Source organism: Protopterus annectens, chromosome 2.part1, assembly GCF_019279795.1.
Source record: "Protopterus annectens isolate FY-2018-M chromosome 2.part1, PAN1.0, whole genome shotgun sequence".
Classification (NCBI taxonomy): Eukaryota; Metazoa; Chordata; order Ceratodontiformes; family Protopteridae; genus Protopterus; species Protopterus annectens.
The window spans coordinates 778724289-778749510 of record NC_056729.1 but is presented as its reverse complement, the minus strand read 5'-3'; the positions used below and the strand labels follow the sequence as shown (position 1 = coordinate 778749510).

The following is a 25222-nucleotide window of genomic DNA, read 5'->3' as shown; positions in this document are numbered from 1 at the left end:
AGGGTAAAGCATTAAGCTATGTATCTGTCAGTATACTAAGTGTAATCCTCAGCGTTTTTGCTTGGTCATGAATTCTTTCACTTAACCTTTTACAAAAGTATGCATGCACAAATCCTTAACAGGAAATGTAACTTTGCCCTTGTCTGGGGTCATGGAAAAAAAAGAATCCGAGATGGCCCAGTTTATTTACCCTGTTAGCAGTGGAATAAATTAAAATACCAATTCACTTAATCAGTTAACATATGAATAAGTGAAATTAATTTAAAAAAAATTGTAAAGCTCACGCACACACACACTATCATGGAGATTTATGAGGAGAAATAAAAGTTATGTACTCACTGTAACTATGCATCTGTGTTGTCCATTTTCATTCTTCCTCAATGAATGGGTCTCGGATCCCACTCGGCTGCTTTTCTTCCAGACTCTTGGATCTGACTCTTGAGCTCCTTCCCTTATCCATAATGCCCCTTACTGTTGCATTACCTCAGACTGAGTTTGATAACTTATAAAAAGAAAAGGAACATAATAGGGGCTCAAACAGAAACAGTGGTTCCAAAATCTTTATCAGATCACTCCCAAAGAAAACAGGGAGGGAGAAGGGGGTGGGAAATTGAGGAAGAATGAAAACGGACTACACAGATACATGGTTTGTTGTCATTTTCATTCATTCCTCAATGAATGGGACCAAGTCCCCAGCTACGATAACCCTGGGTGACACTCATGGTAGGATGTTCCAGAGTACCGCAGAACCAAAGGCAGCCCTATTTCTGGAGATGAGATCCAATCCGTAATGAGCAATAAAAATATGAGCATTGGACCAAATGGCTGCAGCACAAATATCATCAATAGAAGCTCTGGCCCAGAAATGCAGATGATGCAACTATAGCTCTAGTAGACTAATCTTTAGAAGGTCATGTCAAAGGCAAACCTCAAAGAGTAAACATAAGAAATATAATCCATTAGCCATTTAGTTAAGGTGACTTAAGACTGGTTTTCCCAGTTAGTTGGGCAAAGGAAACAAACAATTGGTAAGTTTTTTTTTTCAAATCCTTCATTCTATGGGGATAAAAACAAAGTTGCCTATGTACACCCAAAAGGTGAAGCATGTATTCCCCCTTATTGGAAAAATTTGGAAACAGACTGGCAAATAGATCACTTGGTTGATGTTTGTTTTGGAGGCTATTTTTGGTAGAAAAGATAGATTAGTATGTAAGGTACTGTAACTCTGTCTTTATGGAAAATCAAATAAGGCAGTTTTGAAGAGAGTGCTTGGAGTTCAGAAATTTGCCTAGGAAGTAATAGCCACAAGAAAGATGGTCTTCCAAGAAAGAAATTTGAGATCAGACTTGGCTGAAGTTTCAAAGGGAGGTTAAACTAAGCTAAGCAACCCAACTGTAAGATCCCAAGGTGGAGTAGGACCTTTAATCAGAGATCTAAGCAAAAAAGTACATTTAAGGAATGTTTCACATAGTCTGGATGAAATCATGAAATCAGAAGGGAAGCATCATCTCCAGTCAGATAATTAGAGATGGCTGCTAGTAGAACTTTGATGGTGGAGTAACTAGCAACTCCTTGAAAGATCAAAACAAGAAACTCTAAAACAGCAGGAATGAGAGCAGTAAAGGGGTCTAATTCTCTCTGTTGTGCCAAACAGGAAATCTTTTCCATTTACTCTTGCATATTTTTCTCATCAAAGGTTTCTAGGATGAGAATACAATTTGGCGAACTGGTGAAGAAAGCCTGGACTGTCTAGCCATCACTGGAAATTAAGAAACCATGTGGTCAACTTGAAGGCTGGAATCTCCAGGTGGGCCATCCCTGAGGGATGAGATACTAGATCTGGACTAGGGTCCAGTGTCAAAGGGGGACATAGAAAGTGTGACGACAAATAGAGGATCCAAAATTGCAGAGGCCAAAAGGGGGCAATGAGGATAACACTGCTGTTCAACCAGAGTGCTTTCTGAAGAAATTTGGGGATATGATGTAGGGGAGGGTAAGTGTACCTGAGACCGGTGGGCCAAACGTGGAATATAGCATCTCCTGGTGACTTCCACTGAGGGAGAATTAGGGCAAAAAAAAACTTCTGCTCTAGTTGTAGAGGGAAGAGGCAAGGAGATCGCAGCAAGGTTGACCCTATTGGCAAAAGATCCTTTCTGCCATTATATGGTTGCAAGACCACTTGGAAAATATCAAAACAGTCCTGCTGAACTTGTCTGCTAGAAAGGTGGATTTCCTCAGCATGTGCATTGCTATACGAAAGCGGATGGAGGACATCTCCCACTGCCAGACTCTCATTGCTTTTTGGCAAAGGGGGTTAGGACCTGGTTCCCCCGTTTGGTGATGTACCTTACCACCGACATACTGTCCATCTGGATAGTAACTGTCCCTAGAGGAAGAGAGTTATGAAAGGCCTGCAAAGCTAAAAGGGCCACTCTCATCTCCAAGACGTTTATATGAAAATTGGTGGACCATGCACCTTGAACAGTCCACCCCAAGAAATGCTCCCCTCACCTCAAATGGGAGGAGTCCAAGGTCAATGTGGTCTTTGGTGGAGGAAAGATATAGGGACATCCCTGACAAATTTCATGGGACTGAATCCACCAAAGTAGGGTGTCCCTGCAGACCTAAGAAAGTTTTACAGGTTGATTCAAGGGTTGTCGAAGAATCAACCATTGTTCTGCTAGAGTCCATCTGAGAATTTGCATGTGAAGATGAGCAGCGGGTAGCAGAATAATTGCCACAGCCATAGACCCCAAGGCTTGAAGAAACAATTTTGCTGGAGGGGAAGGGCGTCAGAATCTGACTAACATGCAATTTCAAGGCATGAACTCTGTTTTGTGGCAGAAAGGCCAACTGATTGATTGTGTCCAGATGAGTTCTTGTAAACCCCAAGATTTGAACTGGCTGAAGATGGGACTTGGGAAGACTGACTGTGATCCCCAGGAGCTGATACAAGTGGAGTAAGCAATCACTGGCTTTTTCGAGGAGATGCCTGGTTGGGGCGGTGAGGTGAGGAATCAGTCATTCAAATAAGGAAACATTCAATCCGAGCAGTCTGGGATGAGCTGCTGCCACTGTCATACATTTGGTGAACACGCTGAGGGCTGTGGTGAGACCAAAGGGCAGGGCTGGGAACTGGAAACGACTGTCCCCCAGCTAAAAATGCAAATACCTCAGAGTATGGCTGTTCATCTTGATATAATGTTACGCATCTTGGAGATCTACGGAACATATCCAGTTGTCCTTCTGTAAGAGGTAGTATAGACTGAAGCACAACCATCCAGAACTTGGAGTTCTTTATAAACTGATTTAGATAACAGATCCAAAATTGGCTACAGGTCCCCACTTTTCTTTCACACTAAAAAGAACCTTGTGTAAACTTTGGATCCTCTCTGATCTGGTGGGACCTCTTGGATGACTCTCTTGCCTAGTAGCTTTTGAACTTCTAGAGCTGCTAACTCCCACTGGTTGTGTGGAAGATCAGTGAGACGTTTCCATTTGAGTGGGGGATTTGAAAAAAGGGAATGACATATCCCCTGGATATGATCTGTTGCACCCAAGAATCTTTTGAGATGGCTGCCCAGGCGTCTGGGTCTAAAGACAAGTGCCCCCCTGACTGCCACCAGAGAAAAACAGTTGGGCAACCTTTCAGTAACGCTGAACGGGACTATATGAAAAGGAATCTCGGAACCCTTAATTTTTGCAGACCCCCTCTGCCATGAGGATGGTATCTTCCATTGGGATTTCCACCTCTGCCCCTGGGAGAAATTTCCCCTAGTGATTCCCGAAAAGGTCCATGAGATTTTTGGAACCACATATTTTTACTGTCTTGCTGATTCCTAGAAAAGGATCTCTGCAGGGTTGAAAAACAGGTTCCCATGGCAGACAAGGCTTGTCATGCTCAAGTGAGGTGGTTGCCGAAAAAGTCAGGGACAGAGTCAGAGTAGAAGATGATGCTATCCCTGGAGCCAATGTTTTGACTCTCAGGGCTCTCAGATGCAATGGCTCTGAAATCGTTGGTCAGATCGTAGAAGGGGAAAGAATGGGATGGGAAAGAGGTTGAAGGCTCATGGATCCAATGGGAGCTGGGGCTGGCAGGACTCCCATTTGAATCTGAGCTCTGAGGAATTTCATCATCATCATAGCCGCATCTGCTTTGGAGTGACTTCGAGAGGACTTGATAGATGATGACATGGAAGGTGAACGAGATAACCTCCTGGGAGTTTCCTGCAAAAAGGGAGAACACAGCCTTGGTGAAATTGGCTCAGGAGAGAAGCGATGGCTCTGGGGCCAAGGAGACTTGGTGACTGCTGACGTTGGATCCAAAGATGTTGAATCAGAGTGCTTAGATAACGTCACAGGCAGTTTTGATGCAAGAGCAGATTTAGGAGATCAGGCAAGTGAGCGTTTCTTGTAATCCCTGGACTCTGGAGTAGATTTTGACTTTTTGGTGGAGGTTTGAGCCCCTGAAATAGAAGCAGAAGAAGATGGAGCCGAAGCTGGAAGCAGGCCCTTTAAAATCAACTTATTATACCTATCACTGATAGTCCTGAAATTGAACCCTGCGCAGATCTGACAAGGAGTATCTTATGCCCACAGGAGGTGCACTTCTTAAATCTTGTTTGCTTTTCAGTCATGTTATAGAAAGATAAAGATTTTTTTTTTAATTAAGAAAAATGAGAAAAGGAAAATTTCCCAACAATGATAATTAAATTGCTACCCCTAAAATTCAGATAAGAAAGACAGAGGGAAATTAGTAGATCACAGAAAAATTAGAAAAGGGAGGAAAGGTATCTAAGAAAACAGAAAGAGTAATACATTTTTCTTTTACTTCTAAAGAAACTTGTGAAACAATGCAGAGCTTGAAAGAATGTGACCCATGTCTGAACAACTACAACAGTAAACAAGATCTAAGGTAATGCAGCAGCTAGGGGTATTATAGGTAAGGGGAGGAGCTCCAAAGTCAGATCCAAGAGTGTGGAAGAAACGCTGCAAAGCCAGAACAGAGGTCAGATCTGAGGCCCATTCGTTGAGGAATGAATGAAAATGACAACAACAGATCAAATGTTAAGCACTCCCTGCTTAACTGGTTAAGATTGGGTCTTGTGCTAGGCAGTCAAATTTGCCAGCAATGACCAACAAAGACAGAGGCAGAATAAAAAACAGGTTTGTTTTTGCCTGCTGTCCATACCAATAATGTGCCCCTGATTTCATAGGTACTAGGCTATTGGCCCAAGGGCCTATTGTAAGCCTAGCCAACAAGGTTCCCAGCTTACGCCTCCCAAGGTGGTTATTTTCCTGTGCCTCTGTCGAGCAGAGCTACAGAACTGATCCCCGGGGTGAAGTTCCTATTTCCCATCCACTTATTAAGATTTTTCTTGAAGTGTGCTAGTGAGGAACTCTGCTTGACATAGATAGGTAACCTGTTCCAGAGTATGGGAAGCCTCTGGGACAGGAATCTATCCCTCCAGCATGTTCTGTTTATTGTGGTAAGAAAGTTTAGGTCCCTGGAGTGTGTTGCTCCGTGGGAATCAGATTTCTTTAAGTATAGCATGTCCAGCAGCTCTGGGTTTGACATAGCCTTGTATGTCAGGCAGAGGTTGCCTCAGAGTAGGCAATATGCTACGGAGTAAAACTGGAGTTTTTTTGAGGTGGTCAGCGTAGGGCATTTGTCTGAGTCCCATAATCCTCTTTGTGAGGTATTTTTGTGGCCTTTCCAGCTGTTGCAGATGTCTTGTGAGGTACATTCCAAAAGGGGTGTTGTACTCGATGATGGGTCTAATGAGAGCCGAGTAGAGGGGAATGATGACCTCTTTTATTCTGGATAAGAACCCTTTTATGATGAGGTGTGCCACGTAGAAGGATTTCCTGAATACTGTGGCTATGTGATTATCAAAGGAGAGACTACTGTTCACCCGAGTCCCAAGGTCTCATCACACTTTTGGTGTTAAGTGGACTGCAGCCTATGTGGTAGTTCATGGCCAATATACTGGCCGACAGATTCAGTGCCAACTTTACCCCTCTCTCTCCTCCCAAAGGACCTATAACATTAACAGTAGATTGCCAGGCACCCAGTATTACTGCTGCACAGGTTAAAACAGCACTGTCCAAGGCCAAGAATACAGCTTCTATTGGACCTGACAATATCCCTGGTTGTGTTGTACATGAACTACAGAGTGAACTGGCACCTCACCTGTGTGGCCTGTTCAATCACAGCCTCACCTGAGACTTTGTCTCTACCGAATGGCGCACTGCTACAGTCATCCCTTTCCACAAAGAAGGAGCAACTACAGACCCTGGGAACTATCGCCCCATTAGCCTAATGAGTATGATATGCAAAGCTATAGAATGCATCATCATGAACCTAATAAACAAGGATATAGGGAATCTCCAAACTCTGGATCCCACACAGTTTAGTTTTGTGAAGAGTAGATCATGCCTGCGCAACTTGGTTAACTTCGAGTCAGTCACCAGAGCTGTGGATAAAGGCAAGCTGGTTCACATAGCCTACCTTGATCTGGCCAAGGCCTCTGATACCATTCTCCACTCAGGAATCATAGAAAAACTCAGAAAGCTAGGCATCAAGCCCTATATCACTAGGTGGGTTGCAAATTGGCTCATAGATGGAACCCACAGTGTGAAAGTAGCTGACGCCAAGTCAGACTGCCGACCAGTCACGAGTGGAGTCCCACAGGGTTCAGTCCTGGGTCCTCTCCTGTTTGGTATCTACTTCTCTGAAGTCCAGGTCAACACAAAGGGACTCTGTCTGACAAAGTTCACAGACGATTGCAAGTTGGGAGCTATTATTAACTCCCTAAGTGATGTTGACATCCTACAGAAAGGCATCACTGAGACCAGCAACTGGTGTCAGAACCATGGCCTTAAGCTCAATGCCAAAAAATGTGTCATTTCCTTTGGGAAAAAACCCAGTTCCCATGAATTACCACATCGATGGCAGTCCACTGAACACAAAAGGCGTTATAAGAGATCTGGGAACACAGGCTGACAGCAACCTCTCTTTCGACCACCACATTGCCACTGTGGTGAGAAAGTCCTTCTATGTGGCACATCTCATTACTAAGGGTTTTGCATCCAGGAAGAAGGAGGTCATTGTGTCCCTCTACTCTTCCCTCATTAGGCCAGTCATCGAGTACAATGCCCCATTTGGCATGTACCTCACTAGACACCTGCAACTGGAGAGGCCGCAAAAGCACCTCACAAAGAGGATTCTAGGCCTTAAACACTTGTCCTATATGGAAAGACTCACAAAACAACTATTCTCTGTCTCATATTGCCTACTTAGAGGTGATCTCTGCTTGACTTATAATGCAATGTCTGACCCAGCTCTGTTAGAAATGCTACATCTAAAGAAATCCCAATCCCTCCACACCACACACTCCAGAGACCTCAACCTCATTACCACAATCAACAGAACATGATGAAGGGACAGGTTCATAACCCAGAGACTGCCCGTACTATGGAACAGACTTCCCATACATGTCAAGCGGAGCACCTCACTGGCCATCTTCAAAAGAAAGCTTGATGAGTGGGTGGGAAATAGAAAATTCACCCCAGGGATCACTTCAGTGGCTCTACTTGACAGAGGCACTGGGAACTAAGGTCAGGTGGCATGATGCCAGGGTAATCCTATGGGCTAGGCTTGTAAAGGCTCCAGGGCCATTAGCCTAGTACACACATATGAACCTATGGGTACCGAGTTCTTACCAAAGGGGATAACAATGCACGTTTTGGCATTGAGCTTGAGGCTGTGGCTCTGGCACCAGGCATCAGTCTCGGTGAGGCCCTTCTGTAATATGTCCATGTCATTAAGGCACTCTACTATGGCACCTAGTTTGCAGTCATTTGTGAACTTTGTCAGCCAGAGGCCCTCTGTGTTAGCCTGTACCTCAGAGAAGTAGATACCAAACAGGAGGGGACCCAGGACAGAACCCTGTGGTACTCCACTTGTCACAGGTTTAATGTCAGATTTGGAGTCTGCAACTTTTACAATGTGGGTTCTGTCGGTGAGCCAACTGGCAACCCATCTTGTGACGTATGGATTTATACCCACTCTAGTGAGTTTATCTGATTCCAGAAAGGGGGATGGTGTCGAAAGCCTTGGTGAGTTAAAGATAGGCTGTATGAACTGCCTTACCCTCATCTACAACTTTGGTGACTGTTTCAAAGAAGCCAATCAGGTTCAGGAGACATGATCTGCCCTTCACAAACCCAAACTGGGTGGGGTCCAGAGTCTGGAGGTTACCAATGTCTTTGTTTATGAGTTCCATGACACGTTCCATGGCTTTGCAGACCAGGCTAATAGAGCGATAGTTCCCAGGGTCCATGGTGGCACCCCCTTTGGGAATGGCATAACTGTTGCCATGTGCCATTCAGCGGGTACAAAGCCTGACGTGAGGCAGTGGTTGAACATGGTGCTTAGGTGGGGGCCAGTTCATTTTGAAATTTGTGTAGAACGCACTCTGGGATGTTGTCCAGTCCCATGGATGCTGTGTTCTTGGCTTTGAAGAGCGCAGTTTTTCCTGCTCCATTGTGATTGCAGGGGCACTGCATTCTTCCGGTATGGATATTGGCCCTTTGGGGGGTAGGGGTGGGGTAAAGTTGACAATGAACCTATCAGACAGGATGTTGGCGATATCAGTTGGTTCTGTAATCTTCCACTGAGATTCTTGACATAGCTGTAGAATGCTTTGTGATTGTCCATAGAGTCCGTAGGAATCTTATTTTCATAAATGGCTTTGAAGGATTTTATGAGGGATCTCAGCTTCCTGCTAAGGCTGACTAGGGGAGCTTTTCCGCTCTTGGGATTTTACTCTCTTTTGCAACAGTTTCTTCCTTCTGTTGTATATTCTGTTTAGAGCAGGGGACCACCAGATTTGCTTCCTTTTTTTGGAGGATAGGGTCTTGGTTCTGCTGGGGATAGCACGATCCATGCACTCATGCAAGTGCATACAGAGTGCATTTGTATAAGATTCGGCAGTCGTAACTGCACTATCTGCATGGGTGTCGTGCCACTTCTGTCTTAAGAAGCATGAAGTTGGCTTTAGAGAAATTTTTTTACAGTTGTTTCCTTAATGGGGGGTGGGGGTGGGGGCGGGATGTGGATACTTATAGTGATAAGCTTATGTATGGTCTGATCTGACCAGCGAGGAGTTGACTTCAAGTGTGGAACACTGGTCACTCATGTTGGTAATGACTAGGTCTAAGACATTATTTCCCCTGGTGGGCGTGTAGATGAGTTGATCCAAGGCATTGGAGTTTATGAATTCTAGAAAGCGTTGGGCAAAGGAGTTGGCATTGAGTAGTTTTCCCAGTTAATGGTGGGGTAGTTGAAATCGCCCATTAGGGTGTTTGGTTGCACCTTGATATTTTCCAGTATATCAAGAAAAGAGGAGTGGGACTCCTGGGTCATGGTGGGGGATCTGTAACAAGCTACAATATGGATTTCGGTTTTGCCCAGAGTTAGTTGCACCTGGATAATTTCAGATGCATTATGTTGGGCAACTACCCTGGAGGTGTGGATATCTTTAATGAATATGGACAAACCTCCACCCTTATTGCTCTGGTCCTGAGTAGATGGCCGAAAGGTATGATATGAGTTATATCCTAGTCCTGCAGGGGTGCTCTCCTGTTATAAACTTACAAAGTAGCTAGAATAACAGGATGCGTGTTTGCCTGCATTTTCTGAAGAATACAAAGTCTGAAACTCAAATGCATGTAATTATTTAGTGACATCATTCCTCAGAGATTTGTCCAAAACCCAAAGATATTAGGCAAACATATGGACATTCGGTAAAAATCTGGACAGTTGAAAAGCATGACAAGGTGAATGTAAACATAAGGGTCTGTATTACACTGCCTTTGCAATGTTTGCCAAATGCTTTATGGCTTTGAATGCCAGAAAAAATACACTTAGCACTTTTCCCTGTAACTAGCAGTATACGGAGCAGACAAAGCCCCAAGCACTACAAAGAATTATGACTGGGGATGTAGTCATAACCTTTATGTGTTCCCGACATGGATGCTAAGATTCACCTCTAGAAATTTACTCTCTAGGTGAATTTCTTGGCATCCATATCTCGAACACATAAGCAGGTTATGATCGGTGAACGGATCATAATCCTCTGTATTGCATGCACGCACTATTTCTAGATATATAAATTCATAGGTTATTAGGCTAACGAACCAGGGAGGGCCTTTCTAAGCCTAGACAAGTTTTCACAAAAAAAATAATGAAAAATGCTTGTAAAGTTATGTATACTCTAGGCATTAGGACCCAGAAGAAGCCTTGTCTTCTTCAAGTCATCCTTCAGAAGCACGTGATCCTCCATTATAGCTATGAGCAGCTTTTGGATGTGTACTATATACAAAGTAGAAATGGTTTGTAAACATATACATGGTTTTGGATCGTGAAATGTTCTACTGAGGCAAAGTAAGCTCTATTTTATGTTTATGCGGCTTGGTCGTAGATTTTCAGCGTTCCTTATGTCTATTTTTGATATATTCACGCTAGTGAGCAGTGAGTTGTTTTATTTAGTTTTATTATTCTGAACACAGCAATGGCTGTTATGCTTGACGAAAATGAAGGTCAGCATAATACTGAACTAAAATGCATATCTGATGTTGTAGAATTCTTTGGAGCTGTTTTTAGATAAATTTTGTTGTTTGATTTGAATGATGGTTATGATTCATTATTACATTGCTATGTGCATAATTTATATGAACAGTTTTAGGTAATGCATTTCAAACTGTTTCTTAAACTGTTTTTAAACTGTTTAGATTGTTTTGTCTCTATGACTACTAATTTATAATTGATTAATTGCATTTGTATGTTTAATGAGCCGCCCAAAAGCTGTATATAAGCATTACAGATTTCATTTTGAATTGATATCTGAAGAAGCATAGCTTGGCTATGCGAAAGCTCATTTCATGTTATTTGAATAAAAGTTCTTGCTGTTTTGAAGGATTGCCTATGGTCATTACTTGGGAGTTGCTGTAACCTATGTCCTGCTGATATTCGTGGTGGCTGCTTTCACATTTTACAGCTTTTTCTTCCTTTTGTTTGGTGAGAGCACCTTCAGCTGTGAGTAGTATTCCTGGTACTGTTATCTTCATCTGCTGTTTGTCTACTACTCTGTGCCCACGATGGATAATCAAAATGTTGGGAATGCTTCCACTCCAGGGTCGAGGGAGGCGTCTAGCCTATGGACAGGTCTGTTTGTACAAGACATTAACCCTTTATTGTCACTGGATTTGAATGAGGCACCAACTTTAAGAAATGCTAATGACACTGGTGAAAATTTACAAGAGTTCCATGACCAATTGAGAATGCTAGAGAACAACCTTTATCAACTACAAAGATATTTGTGGCAAAGACTACACCTAGAAGCGTGTCTGCACTATAAGGTAGTCCCCAGAGGCATGCGGGTGTTCTGCATGCCTACCTATGGGGACTCCCATCCGTCTCTGTTAAAGCAATGGCAGGACTTAAATATTAATCTAGGGTTTGATTATGTGAGACTCCTGTTGTCCTATTTTTCACCATTAGAAACTGAACTTGAACAAAACAGATGTTCTTTATCAATATATTCTCGACAATTTCTCTTCTGATTATTGTAGCGAGAAGTTATGTGCAGTTTTACACATGTTAAATCTTTTGGTGAAAGGTTGAGTAAAACCAAGCAACATAAATTAAGAGAGACCACACAGATTTTCAAAATGGCCAAGTGTTTGTGTGGCCTAGACATCAGGGTGAACAAGCTAATGCCATTCGTAATACCACTCATCAGGCACATGTCTCTGCTGGCTTAGAAGCTACCAATGATCCTATATCATCATCTCTAGATCTCCACCCTACGGTGCAGACAGTGGCGGTTTCTAACCGGATTCGTGATTTGGACCCTATTGAGATCCAGAGTATGGACACACCACCACCAAATCAGGAAGCCCTGCTGAACCATCATTGTACAGGAGCCATATCCAAGAATAAAAATGAGAAAGATATGAAGAATCCCCCTTTTACCCTATCAGCGGAAGTTTACCCCACAAGGGAGGCGTTCCAGCAGCAGGGAGCGAGAAAGCAAATATTCTGTCGAACGGAACATGTCCAACAGAAGGACAAGGTACTGACTCTGGTGTTTAATTTTTCTAATGTTGCTATTGATCCAGCTGTATTCAGCCTTCTCAACAGAGGCCTTTCTTTTATTCCTGCTGCCAGAGCCTTACTAGAAGATACACTACTGGACTTGAGACTCTTTTGTAGACGTGTTAGTCTTAAACTCTTTTTTTGCGAATAATGATAGCAGTGTTAATTCAAATGAACCACTACATATTTTTAAGAAAAAGAATACCTTTTCACCCCCATTACAACCAATGTTACAATGTTTTTTGGATCTTTGTGAAAATGATTTATATATGTTGTTTTCCTCAAAACATAACAGGAAAGGGAGGTTTTATAATCTCAATAGAGAAGAAAATTGTGCCCTAACTTGGCTTAAGGGCAATGATAAATTAGTTGTGAAACCTGCAGATAAAGGGGGGGGGGTAGTATTAATGGACTCAGAGGATTATAAGAAGTGCATGTTTGAACTGTTATCTGATCATAACACGTATACTCGTATTTCCACACACCATGTGTCTACCATTGTGAACAATGTTAAGGATAACATCTATGATCTACTGCTATGCAGGCAGATCAGTTTAGAGTTATATGAGTATCTGTTGCAAACTGACCCGATTATACCCATTCTTAAGGGCCTCGAAGGTCCATAAGGAGACATGGCCCATTCCCATGAGACCCATTGTAGCAGGTGGGAGTTGGGTTCGGCCCATATTTCTACCTTTCTTGAGAGTATTTTCGTCCAGTGGTAGATAGCTGTAGTAATATACTTAGGGATACCTACCAACTACTTGAGACCCTGAAAAGTGTACATTTAGAGAAATCTAGGGAAGTTACCTACTTGTAACCATGGACGTTGAGAAACTTCTTCCATCTATCCCCAATGAGGTAGGCATTCAATATATTAGAGAACTACTACACAAGGAAACTCAATTCTCCACTGATAGAATCACTTTGGTTACGCAATTGTTGGATATAGTTCTTAGCAATAATGTTTTCATGTTTGGAGATGAGTTCTTCCTGCAGGCATGGGGGTAGCTATGGGGACCCCTGTGCCAACACATATGCTAACCTCGTAGTTTATTGGTGGGAGAAACAGTTTCTGTTTGGTCATACATCCTTTAACCAGGTTAAATATTATAAAAGGTTTGTGGATGATATACTCCTAATTTGGGAAGGACCCAGGACAGATTTCTTAGTATTATTGGAACATCTGCATACTACCACTAATTTTTGAAGTTTACGGTAGAGAGCTCCCATTACCAGGTAAATTTTTAGATGTTACGATACGTTTGACTGATGAAGGACTCATTACCACTACATTGTTTAGGAAAACTGCCTGGAGAAATGCATTGCTGGCTGCTGATAGCATGCATCCAGCATTTACCTTCGTGGGATAGTAACCAGTCAGTTCACCAGGGTATTCAGACTCTGTCAGAATGTGAAAGATTTACATGAAGAATCCACTAAGTTAGAATATCTGTTTAATGAAAGGGGCTATGATATGCAGATGGTTAGAGATATCAGGAGGAAAATTATTGGTGACATAGATTCTGCTAACATTTGTGAGTCACATACAATCCATGGGTTTAGAAATAAAGTCCCTGTGGATTTGACTCGTGATGGTAATACCTTACAATATGTCATTAAATATACCAGTGAAGTTGAAAGTATTAGATGTATCATCAGAAGAAACTGGAATGTTCTCACTGGGAACAAGCAGATTAAGGATATAGTGGGTTCTTCACCCAGATTCTGTTATAAAAACAGTGATAATTTAAGGAAACAACTATGTAATGATCAACATATTACTAATGTAAGCAAACCCACATGTCTACTCTTGGGTGATATAACAACTAAAGGGACTTACCCTTGTCTACATTGTCCCAGGTGTAATAGCCTTAGTAAACGCAGGAATTCAAGCACCCGTGCATGGATATAACTTTTAAACCTAAATTTTATGCAGATTGCAATACAAAAATGTTGTTTATTTGGCTACTTGTCTTTTCTGCTCAGCCTTTTACGTGAGGCTTAACCAAGAGGAGATTGCGTGATCGCATTTATAACCATCTCTATGAAATTAGAAGACAAGATGAGACCAATGCCTTGGCTAAACACATACAAGAATATCCCTCCCATTGTTTTGCCTTTAGAGTCTTACAGATTATTAGACCCACAGCTAGGAGAGGTAGCAATGAACACATGCTAGCCAAGGCTGAGTTACACTGGATACTCAAGTTAGCAGCACACCTTCCGGCGGGCCTCAATAGCTACATACCTTTAAAACCTATACTACTTGAGCGTAGATAGGATTGTATAAGTTTACTATATTTTATTTCGTTCCTAAATATGTAGGGTTCTCTTACCATTATACTGTTTGGACATGATGGCTTTAACATTTATATTCTTGTATGACTTTGTCTATTTTTAGCCATGGTCTGAGGGTGCTCCCATTCCATTAACATCCCCTTTTTTGAGGTTTACCCAGTACATACCCTATGTTTATTAATATTAGCTTGTCTTATGGCATGAACATTATTTCTAATATAGAGGAATTATTCACTGGTATCATTTTTCTGTAACTTTTGATTTTATATCTACATGTTTCCTCTTCATAAGTCCAATATAGAACAGCATGAAGATATGAGGTTTCATGCATGCATCTTAATGCCTCTTAGTAGGCACATCGCAGGGTGGTTTCTAGCCTATGTTGGCTTGATACACTTTTAATCAGCATAGACAGGTCACCCTTTATATTTATATTTATTTAAGCTATTGTTTTATTTGACATTCAGAGAGGTCTTATAGTCTAGCTGCTAATATGATGAGCTTGGATTCATCATATATACAGGCTCTCATGCTTGTTTGCACATATCTTTTATGGTTGTGTATATATATTTTTTACATACTGTATGTATTTCCTCATTTTTCTCATTTTATTAGCTATGTATTTAGTTTATATGTTCATAGAAGGGAGGCATTTAGTTACGGTATTTGAACCAATGCCCCTTTCATTGATATGATTAAGTTTCAAGCAACTTCGCAGTTGTTATAAACACGCCTTAATGCTTGTAAAGTTATGTATACTCTAGGCATTAGGACCCAGAAGAAGCCTTGTCTTCTTCAAGTCATCCTTCAGAAGCACGTGATCATCCATATAGCTATGAACGCTTTTGGATGTGTACTATATACAAAGTAGAAATGGTTTGTAAACATATACATGGTTTTGGATCGTGAAATGTTCTACTGAGGCAAAGTAAGCTCTATTTTTATGTTGTACGCTTGGTCGTAGATTTTCAGCGTTCCTTATGTCTATTTTTGATATATTCACGCTAGTGAGCAGTGAGTTGTTTTATTTAGTTTTATTATTCTGAACACAGCAATGGCTGTTATGCTTGACGAAAATGAAGGTCAGCATAATACTGAACTAAAATGTATATCTGATGTTGTAGAATTCTTTGGAGCTGTTTTAGATAAATTTTGTTGTTTGATTTGAATGATGGTTATGATTCATTATTACATTGCTATGTGCATAATTTATATGAACAGTTTTAGGTAATGCATTTCAAACTGTTTTTAAACTGTTTTTAAACTGTTTAGATTGTTTTTGTCTCTATGACTACTAATTTATAATTGATTAATTGCATTTGTATGTTTAATGAGCCCGCCCAAAAGCTGTATATAAGCATTACAGATTTCATTTTGAATTGATATCTGAAGAAGCATAGCTTGGCTATCGAAAGCTCATTTCATGTTATTTGAATAAAAGTTCTTGCTGTTTTTGAAGGATTGCCTATGGTCATTACTTGGGAGTTGCTGTAACCTATGTCCTGCTGATATTCGTGGTGGCTGCTTTCACATTTTTACAGCTTTATGTGTTCCCGACATGGATGCTAAGATTCACCTCTAGAAATTTACTCTCTAGGTGAATTTCTTGGCATCCATATCTCGAACACATAAGCAGGTTATGATCGGTGAACGGATCATAATCCTCTGTATTGCATGCACGCACTATTTCTAGATATATAAATTCATAGGTTATTAGGCTAACGAACCAGGGAGGGCCTTTCTAAGCCTAGACAAGTTTTCACAAAAAAAATAATGAAGTCCTGTATTCAAATTGGACATTAAGGGACAGGCATTTATAAGCTACCCCGTCTATAAGTGACATGGGTGCCAGGTCCGGTGTAAATTTCCTATTCCCCATCCACTGGTTTTGGTTGCGCTTAAACTGGGTAATAGATGAGCTCAGCTTCACATGGATGGGAAAGCCTATTCCATGGGAGAGACAGTCTCTGGGACACACATGTCTCTCCAGCATGTTCTGCTTAAGTCACAGACAAAATTCAGTTCCCTAGACCTTGTATTTCTGGTACTTTCTGACTTACAAATACGTAGGAGATTCATAAGTGTAGGGTTTGCAGATGCCTTGTAAGTTGGGATAGATCACCCTTCAGCAATCTATAGGAAACTGAGTAGATGGAAAGGGCTTTAAGGTGCTCTGCATAAAGCAGGTTTGTTATACCTTGTATTCTTTTTATAAGGAACCTCTGAGGTCACTCCAAGTTGCTGCATATGCCCGGTCAGGTACATACCAAAGGGAGCACTGTACTCTATGGTCTGATAATGGCAGAGTACAGTGAGATAATGACCTCTTTGGACTTAGGTGCTATGCCCTTACTTATAAGCTGCATAACATAAAAGGATTTCCTCACCACTGTGGCCATATGGTGTTCGAAGGTAATTCTACTGTCAATGTGTGTACCCAGATGCTTGACCACTGGGGTGAACTCTTACAGGAGTATTATCAACATAGTAATTAGCTGGGAGGGTTGACTTCCCAAAAGCTACAATTATGCATTTCTTAAGATTGAGTTTAAGACCATCGCTTTGGCACCATTTGTTAGTCAGAGGTAGACCTTTTTGAAGAATGTTAGTATCTGCATGTGAGTTGATGACCTCCAGCTTGCAATCATCTGCAAACTTAGTCAGCAATAAACATTCAGCATTTACTTCTATTTCACAGAAACCAAAAAGGAGCAGGCTCAGTGCTGTGCCCTGTAGACTCCGCTAGTGATTTGCCTCTTGGTGGAGGTGGTCTCACCTATTTTAACCTCATGGGTCTGATCAGTGAGTAAAGTTGGCTATCCAGCAGGTGATAAAGTGTTTCTATCTAAATTAATGAGCTTGTCTATAATGCTTGAGTGGGGTACTGTATTAAAAGCCTTGGCCAGGTCAAGGTAAGCTGTGTGCACAGTCTTGCCTTCAATTCAGTGCTTTGGTGACCCTCTCAAAAAAAAAAAGTCCACCAGATTTAATAGTCATGACCTTCCTTTAACAAAGCCGAACTGTGATGGGTCCAGTGTTTGCAGGTTAGCTATGTCTTCATTTATCATGTCCATGATGATTCTTTCCATGGCTTTACATATGAGGCCGGTAAGACTTATGGCCTGTAGTTAACCATATCAGTGGTTAGATCTCCTTTGTGCAGGGAAATGAGTGTAGTCATTTTCCCTTCCTCGGGCACAAAATCTGACAGAAGGCTCCAGCTGAAAAGTGATTCAACTGGACCAGAGGTGTCATGTTCCATCCTATTTATTAAACATGCCAGGGAGTTATCTGAGCCAATCAATGCAGTGTTTTTGGCCTTGGAAAGTGCAATGATGACCTGTTCTCTAATAATGGTTGGGGGGATTGTGGTACACAATATTTTCTTTGGACTTTTGGGGATTGGGAGAGTGGTGTAAGAAATCTGAGTTGAACCTGTTGCTCAAAAGGATGGCAATGGCCTCCGGTTCCGTGTGGGTTATGCCATTTACAATAAGTGCTACACATTGTTGTGAATTTCCCCCGAGATTGCAGGCTGTAGAAAGCTTTGTGGTTGTACTTTGCCTGAGAAGCTATTTTTCCTTCACATTAAATCTTTGAAGTATTAATTAACCCTCTCAGATGCCTGTTTAGTTGGTCAGAGGCTTTTAGTATGTATGGCTTTGTTCCTGCTACACTTGGCCAAGATTTTTTTTTTGTTGTATAACTGATTGATATTATGACTCCACCAAAGTGGTTTGTCATTTGAGTTTGTTTTATTCTTAATACAAGTGGGCACAGCTCGCGCTATGGCTGTACAGAGCTTTTGTAAATAGCTCAGCATATGCTATGGTGTTTACTGGGTTTGGGAGTGCTTGGAATTTAGATATACATGCACATACACACATATGTAAGTAAATAAAAAATTACATTTTTAAACATCTATGAAATGCCTGCAAAGATGCTGGAAATGTTACATATTTCTTAACTCATGAGGGTAAGGGAGGGCAACCTTCTAAGTACATCATGCTATTTTATCGGTTGATCTACGAGATGTTCCTTCTTACTAGGCCCTTGGCTGGGTAATACTTAATCAATCAGACTGCCTTTTTTCCAAGCAAACTCGCATGTTTTCATACATCTGCATGCACTGCCAAATATAATTTTAACTGCTGATTACATAAGCACACTTATTCACACAGTACACCAATTTATTTCCTTAACACCAGTGAAAAATCACAAATGAAGAAATAGTCTAAATCTTAAATGATATAAAAATATATACTGGCCCAAAATGTATTTGGTTGAGAATTGAAGAATGTGTTATAATTAACAGGGTGGATGAACTTAAGTTCTTGGATTACAGGTGTGTGTGTGTGTGTGTGTGTGTGTGTGTGTGTGTGTGTGTGTGTGTGTGTGTGTGTGTGTGTGTTGAGGGAGGGGGGCTCCTCTATTTCAAACTTGGTTGCTGTTTTGATTTTTATCAGTGAAGAGAGTTCACCTATGTGCTGTCTGTTTAAACAGATGCTAAATTTTCTTCCCATATTCCTACAGGTTCATAGGGTCTTACTAAGCTTACAGTCAAAGCAGACCACAAAGGAGCTCTGCTACATCGACCAGTACTAGTGGGAGACTGACAATGCCCCCCATTAAGTAGACCTTCTCCACATATCCGAAATGCATGATCACCCATCCAGACTACTTTTAAAGGTTGATATGGAAGTAGTCTGCTTGATGTGTAAGGATAGCCTATTACAGAAACAAGTGATATGAGGGGTCAGGTATCTGTTTTGCCACTTGGCGTTGATGTGGTAATATTGGTTTAGGTTTGTAGAATAGGTGATGTGATGTTGCCAATCTCACCTTTATCCTCACTTGTGGGTCGGATCCGATCCATAAGATCCATCTCGGCCTTTTTCAAAAGCTCGAGGCCTTCAGAAAAGCTTGTGGGCATTCTCCCTTATCCATAATGCAGTTCCCTAAACCCTCAGATCTCATTTGCCACTCAGTAAAAGACGTGGTTCTTTCAGGAAGCTCTGGGCGAAGTGAAAGTTTATTTAAATATTCTTTGTAATTTCTAATTAATTTAGCAATTTCCTTACCCTTCTTTACGTCCGATTAAGTTAGAGGATGTTTTTCTGGCTCTGCAAGTGTTGTTCCAAGCTTTCCCCTTCCAACATAAGTTTAGGTTAGAGAATGTTTTGTTTGCCTGTGTGAGTGTTGTTTCCTCTCCTTTTCCAATGTCCGTTTAAGTTAGAGGACATTCTTTAACTTCTAAAGCCATAATTAAAAAAAAAAAAAAAAAAAAATACTTTCTATTTTCCTCAATCCTTTCAACATCTGTTTTAGTTAGAGGGCGTTCTTCTGTGGGTTTGCATTGTTCTATGTTTTTTTTACTTTCCGTAGCTCAAATTTTAATATAAGATTTGTATTCTGTAAAATGTCTCAAAAACAGGATGGGAAACCCTTAGCATTTAAGAAATGTGAACAATGTGGAAAAAAGATGCCTCTAAAGTGATGTGTGTGTATTGCCTGGGGCCTTTACATCTACAAGAATCATGCTCCATTTGCCATGGCTCTAACCAAAGGGCACTTATGGAGCGTAAAAATAAGCTTATATTAAAAGGTTTATTTAAAACACCTTTTTCTGAGGCTATTTCTCCAGAGTCTTCTAAATCATGGGAAAACTCAAACACACAAAAGCGACCTTCCTCTACTCCAAAATCTTCCTCAGAGCAGAGACAGAAAATACCTAAACTGACTGCTCCTACAGATTCTTCAGAGCAGCCAGTAGCTTCCGGATCTGATAGGTCTTCGGAATAACCTGATCCATCTGCTCCGACCTCTTTGGCTCCCACTGAATTTAGACTTCAGAGACAGTCTCCATCATTGGAGCCTATATCTTCTCGGCTCCCATCACCTTTTTTGACAAACTCCAGATCCCCCTATCTTATCTATCCAATCTGTCACGATCTTGTCAGATGATGACGTGGATAGGGTAGTGCAGAGGCTTCTGAAGACACCCGGCTTTGACCAAGTTATTACTGGATCCAAGCCCAAAGGCATCAGATCCAACAAAGTCCTCTCTATCGGAGCCTATCCCCCCCCCCCTCCAATCCATCCCCTGGTTTCAGAGCCAGAAGACTCTGCTGTCCAACTGGTGTCCGTCTTGGATCCCAGGCCCAAAGGTTCCTTGGATCTGACATCAGCCCTGAGTTGTTCTGTTGTGTTGGAGGGCGAGATCTCTAGGATCAGACACTCCCCAGTCAGACCTGGAGAACGGGGTTGCATCTCACCAGATCTGACCTAGCCTCTTGGAGCTTCTGCGTGCACGAGTTTGGATCCTACCTCTGCCTCAGAGCATCTGTCCTCTGTGCCAGAGATTCCCTTGGCTCAGACTACCTTTTTTGTCGGACCCAAGGACGTCTTCAGATCAGGGACAGGGTGCCGTTGAGATGATGAGGAGGGTAATGACTGCATCCCAGTCTCAGACAAAGTCTCGCCAGGATCTTCCTTCAACTTCTGGGCAGGTGACTTCACCTTCTCACATACCCCTTCCACAGGATTGCAGAAACCCCAGGCTTCATGAAAATGTTAAAACAGAGAGGGGACTGTCAGTCCAAAACCCCTTCAGCTGAGGTGTCAGTATACCTGAAGGCTTTTGGGTCTCACTCTTCCACCTCTTGGGTGATCCCTCCTTCCGATGAACTTATTGATTTAATCTCTCTGAAGGCTTGGGAGACCCCAGACTTCATATAACATACTCCTAGGAGACCAAATATATTACTTCCCCTTTGGACAAGCCTCTTCTTACAAAAGGTGTAGCAGTTGATGCCATGGTCATGGCGGCGGCCACTAAAAAGGAACTACTTGAGACCAGTTTCACTATCCATCCTCCGAATAAAGATTCTAAGACCATGGATAGATATGGGAAGCACACTTTTTTGTCAGCAACCTTTGTCTTATGGTCGCTGAATTACTTAACACATTTTAATAGACTACAGAGGGATCTGATAAAGGAGTTGCCAGACGCCCTCCAAGGAGCTGAAGCTGGTGGGGTTGCAGACAAGGTAACCTTTCAGCTTGCCACCCTAAAGTCAGTTGTAAACTCTTCCATGAGACTCATCTCGTATGGTGCAGATGGAATGCGTAGGGCAGCAAGTTCTGGCATCTTACTTAGGAGACAAATCTGGATGCGTCTTAGCGAATTCACGGAGCCCTCCAAGTCTTCCTTCATTAATGTCCCTTTTGATGCTCCTCTCTCTTTGGGCCCAAAGTTAGACAGACACTCACCAGGTGTGAACAGGAAGGCAAGACCTTATCTGCCATTGGAATATGTTTTTCCACACTCACCAGACCCTTTCCCAAAGGTCAAGGAGATCGTGAAAAGATGTGGTTCAGAAAGTCACAAAGGTCTGTCCAGAACACACATGGTAAATGTTCCCCTACAGGCAGAGAGGGAACTATAATGGAAGATGCCACCCTCATGGCAGGGGAGGCCCACAGAATCAGGGCTCCAGAGAATCTTTCTTTGGTAGGCCCTTTCAGCACTCCTGAGGGGGTGCCTCACTGTCCACCTCTGGAGACAGTTGGGGGAATAACTGTCTCTGCACCTTCATACCTGGCTAAAAATAACAAATGACAGATGGGTGCAGAACATAATATCCAGGGGTTAAGTCATTCCATTTTCCTTCTTCATTCCCAAAAACAAAACAGTTCCAGAAGTTCCACCCAGTCAAAAGTTAACAAGCAACCTTAGAAATTTAAAAGTTCCTAAGAAAAAGAGGCCAAAACCAGTGGGCTATGGGTGATCAAGTTTGCAGATGACTGCAAGCTGGGAGCTGTCATCAATTCCCTTAGTGACTTGGACATCCTCCAAGTGGGTCTCACCCAAACAAATGACTGGTGCCAGAAACATGGCCTCAAGCTGAATACAAAAAAATGCATCATCCCCTTTGGGAAGAGTGATATCCCCACAAATTATCAAATTCAAAACTTCCTAAGCACACAGTCAGTCGTGAGGGATTTGGGCACCCAAATTGATTGCAAACTGACTTTTGACCATGTTGCTTCCATTGTACGGAAAGCTTTCTACATGGCCCACCTCAAAAGTAACGGTATCTCAAACAGGGACAAGGAGGTCATAACATCCCTGTATTCTTCCCTTGTAATTTTGATTTCCATTTTCCAGTAGTTACTTTTTTTTGCTAGCCAGTAGCATTAAACTTAGTAAAGCCTTACTATGTCTAGGTAATTCAGAACCTTATGTCCCAGCCCCAAAGAGTCATTTCCTTATTTATAACAATTTGTCCACCAGCATTTCTGACAAAAAACTTAGTAGGGAATTTTTTAAATCTGCCCACTTTTTACGCTCAACATTAACCCATAGACTGTTCTCTGGATTAATAATTGTCAATTTACCAGAATCCATACCATTAAGGTGAGTGGTATTTGTTCTAAACAGAAAAAAATCACTAGTAGTGTCCCATGGGGCTGTATCCTAGGTCCCCTTCTTTATGGTATAAATTTCAGTGACACAAAAGCTGATATATATATATATAAAAATAGTGTGTGTGTGTGTGTGTGTGTGCACGCTCATGTTAATAACTGATGCTTCTTTGACTACCACGTCCCTGTGATGATTAGAAAATCCTTCTACTTTGCACAACTTATTCTTTGTGGTAAATGCACAAGGTCCAAAGAAGTTATATAACCCAACTTTATTCATCCCTTATGATGCCAGTCATTGAATATCATGTACCTTGTTAAGCACCTCAACATCTCCTCACTAAAAAGATTTCAGGTCTCAAGACCCTTAACTTCTCCGGTAGGATTAAAAGCTCTCTCTATCTCTACTCAGTATCATACAGTCTCCTGGAGGTGATCTCTGCTTAGCCTTCTGTGGTATGAATGACCTACCACTCTTTGAATTTCTTCATCTAAATCGAACCAATGGTAGAGAAAGAAAAAAGTTATGTACTTGCCATAATGTTCCATGTGTGTTATCCATCTCCGCCTTTATTCTGACTTGTGGGTCAGATCCAATCCATCAGCTCCATCTCAGCCTTTTTCAAAAGCTCAAGGCCTTCAGCAAAGCTTGTGGGCTTTTCTCTTACCCATAATGCAGTTCCCCTATACCCTAAGATCTTGTTTGCCCATAAGAAAAAAACATTAGTGGAATTAAGGTTATAGGTAAAAATATTTACAGTGTATGAAAAATAAGTGGTTTCCGAGGCTATATAGTCCAAAGGATATCCAATTACTACTACCCGATCTCCCAGGAGTGTAGGCAGGGGGTAGGTGGGTGGGTTGTGAGAATAAAGGCAGAGATGGACAACACACATGGAACGGTATGGTAAGTACATAACTTCTTTATGTGATGTTGTCAGTCTTGCCTTTATTCTCACTTGTGAGTTCGCGTCCCAAGCTACCTGGTTCTTGGGTGGCTCATGGGAGAATATTCCTCAGGACCATAGAACCAAAAGGTGCTCTATGCCTGGAGGCCAAATCTACCTTGTAATGAGTAATAAAGGTATGAGGGCTTGCCCATGTGGGTGCAGCACAGATACTGTCCAAAGATGGCCTTGCTTGAAAAGCTGAAGAAGTATCCATCGCACAGGTGGAATGAGCTTTGACAGGTGCTCGAAGAGTCTTGTTCTTAGAATTGTAAATAAAGTAAATGAATAGAGAGAGCCATTTGAATAAGGTAACTTTAGATACTGGTAAGCCTTTCTTAGTGTTAGAATAGGAAACAAATAGTTGATCTGATTTTCTGAATTCTGCATTTCTGTGTAGGTAAAAACACAACTGTCGATGAACATCCAGTAGATATAACAAATAATTTCCTGTATTCTGAAAGTTTGGGAAGAATACTGGTAACTCAATAGATTGATTGAAGTTATTTTAAGACACAACCTTGGGAAGAAAGGAAGGGTTGATGCGTAAAGAAACTCTGTCCTTATGAAAAATCAAGTATAGTGGTTTGACAGATAAAGCTTGTAGTTCTGAAACTCTCCTTGCTGAGGTAACAGCCACTAAAAACAGCTTCTTATAAGAAGGAAATTTTAAGTCACAGCTTCTAGAAGATTCAAAGCGAGGATATATATTTGACGCACAAAATTTAGATCCCAGGGTGGAGATAGGTCTTTGTACGGAGACCGTAGAAGTGTAGTTCCTTTCAAGAAAGCTTTACAAAGCCTGCTTGACGTGATTCCATTACCTTTTTCTCCTATATGAAAGTATGAAATTGATGCCAACTGAACTCTAACAGTAGCTGCAGCACAGCACCTTCATTGAAAAGTTTACCAAGAAATCTAATATAAAATGTAGGGGAGCAGTAAAAGGATCAATCTGATTAGAATTAGCCCATAACACAAATTTCTTCCATTTTCCCTTGTACAGTTTTCGTGTGGATGGCTCATGTATAGAAATTAAAATATGTAATGCCCAAATAAGCAAACCAAGACACCTGGAGAACTAATGTACAAAAATCACTCCAAGTCGTGTAGACAACCCAGTTTATTCCAAATACACAAATGCAGAAAAGGTGTAAACGCTTAACTAAATCACAGCGTTTTCTCCTTGGGATGTACATTGCTATCAGAAAACAATTGTAAGATGTAGCCCATTGCCTGACCTTTAGGGCTTCTCTACAAAAGGGGGTATGATTTGGTTCCCCCTTGCTTGTTATGTACCAGACTACAGACATGTTATCCAATTGGATTGCTATTGTTCCCAGAGGGAGGGAGTCTTGAAATGCTTGCAGCGCCAAAAGCACAG

General features: G+C 41.6%; 1 protein-coding gene across 1 annotated transcript in view; it reads right to left on the bottom strand.

The window, feature by feature from the left end:
* Positions 1-25222, bottom strand: part of CEP135 (centrosomal protein 135) — a 2183066-nt gene that overhangs the window by 121199 nt on the left and 2036645 nt on the right. The window lies entirely within an intron of this gene.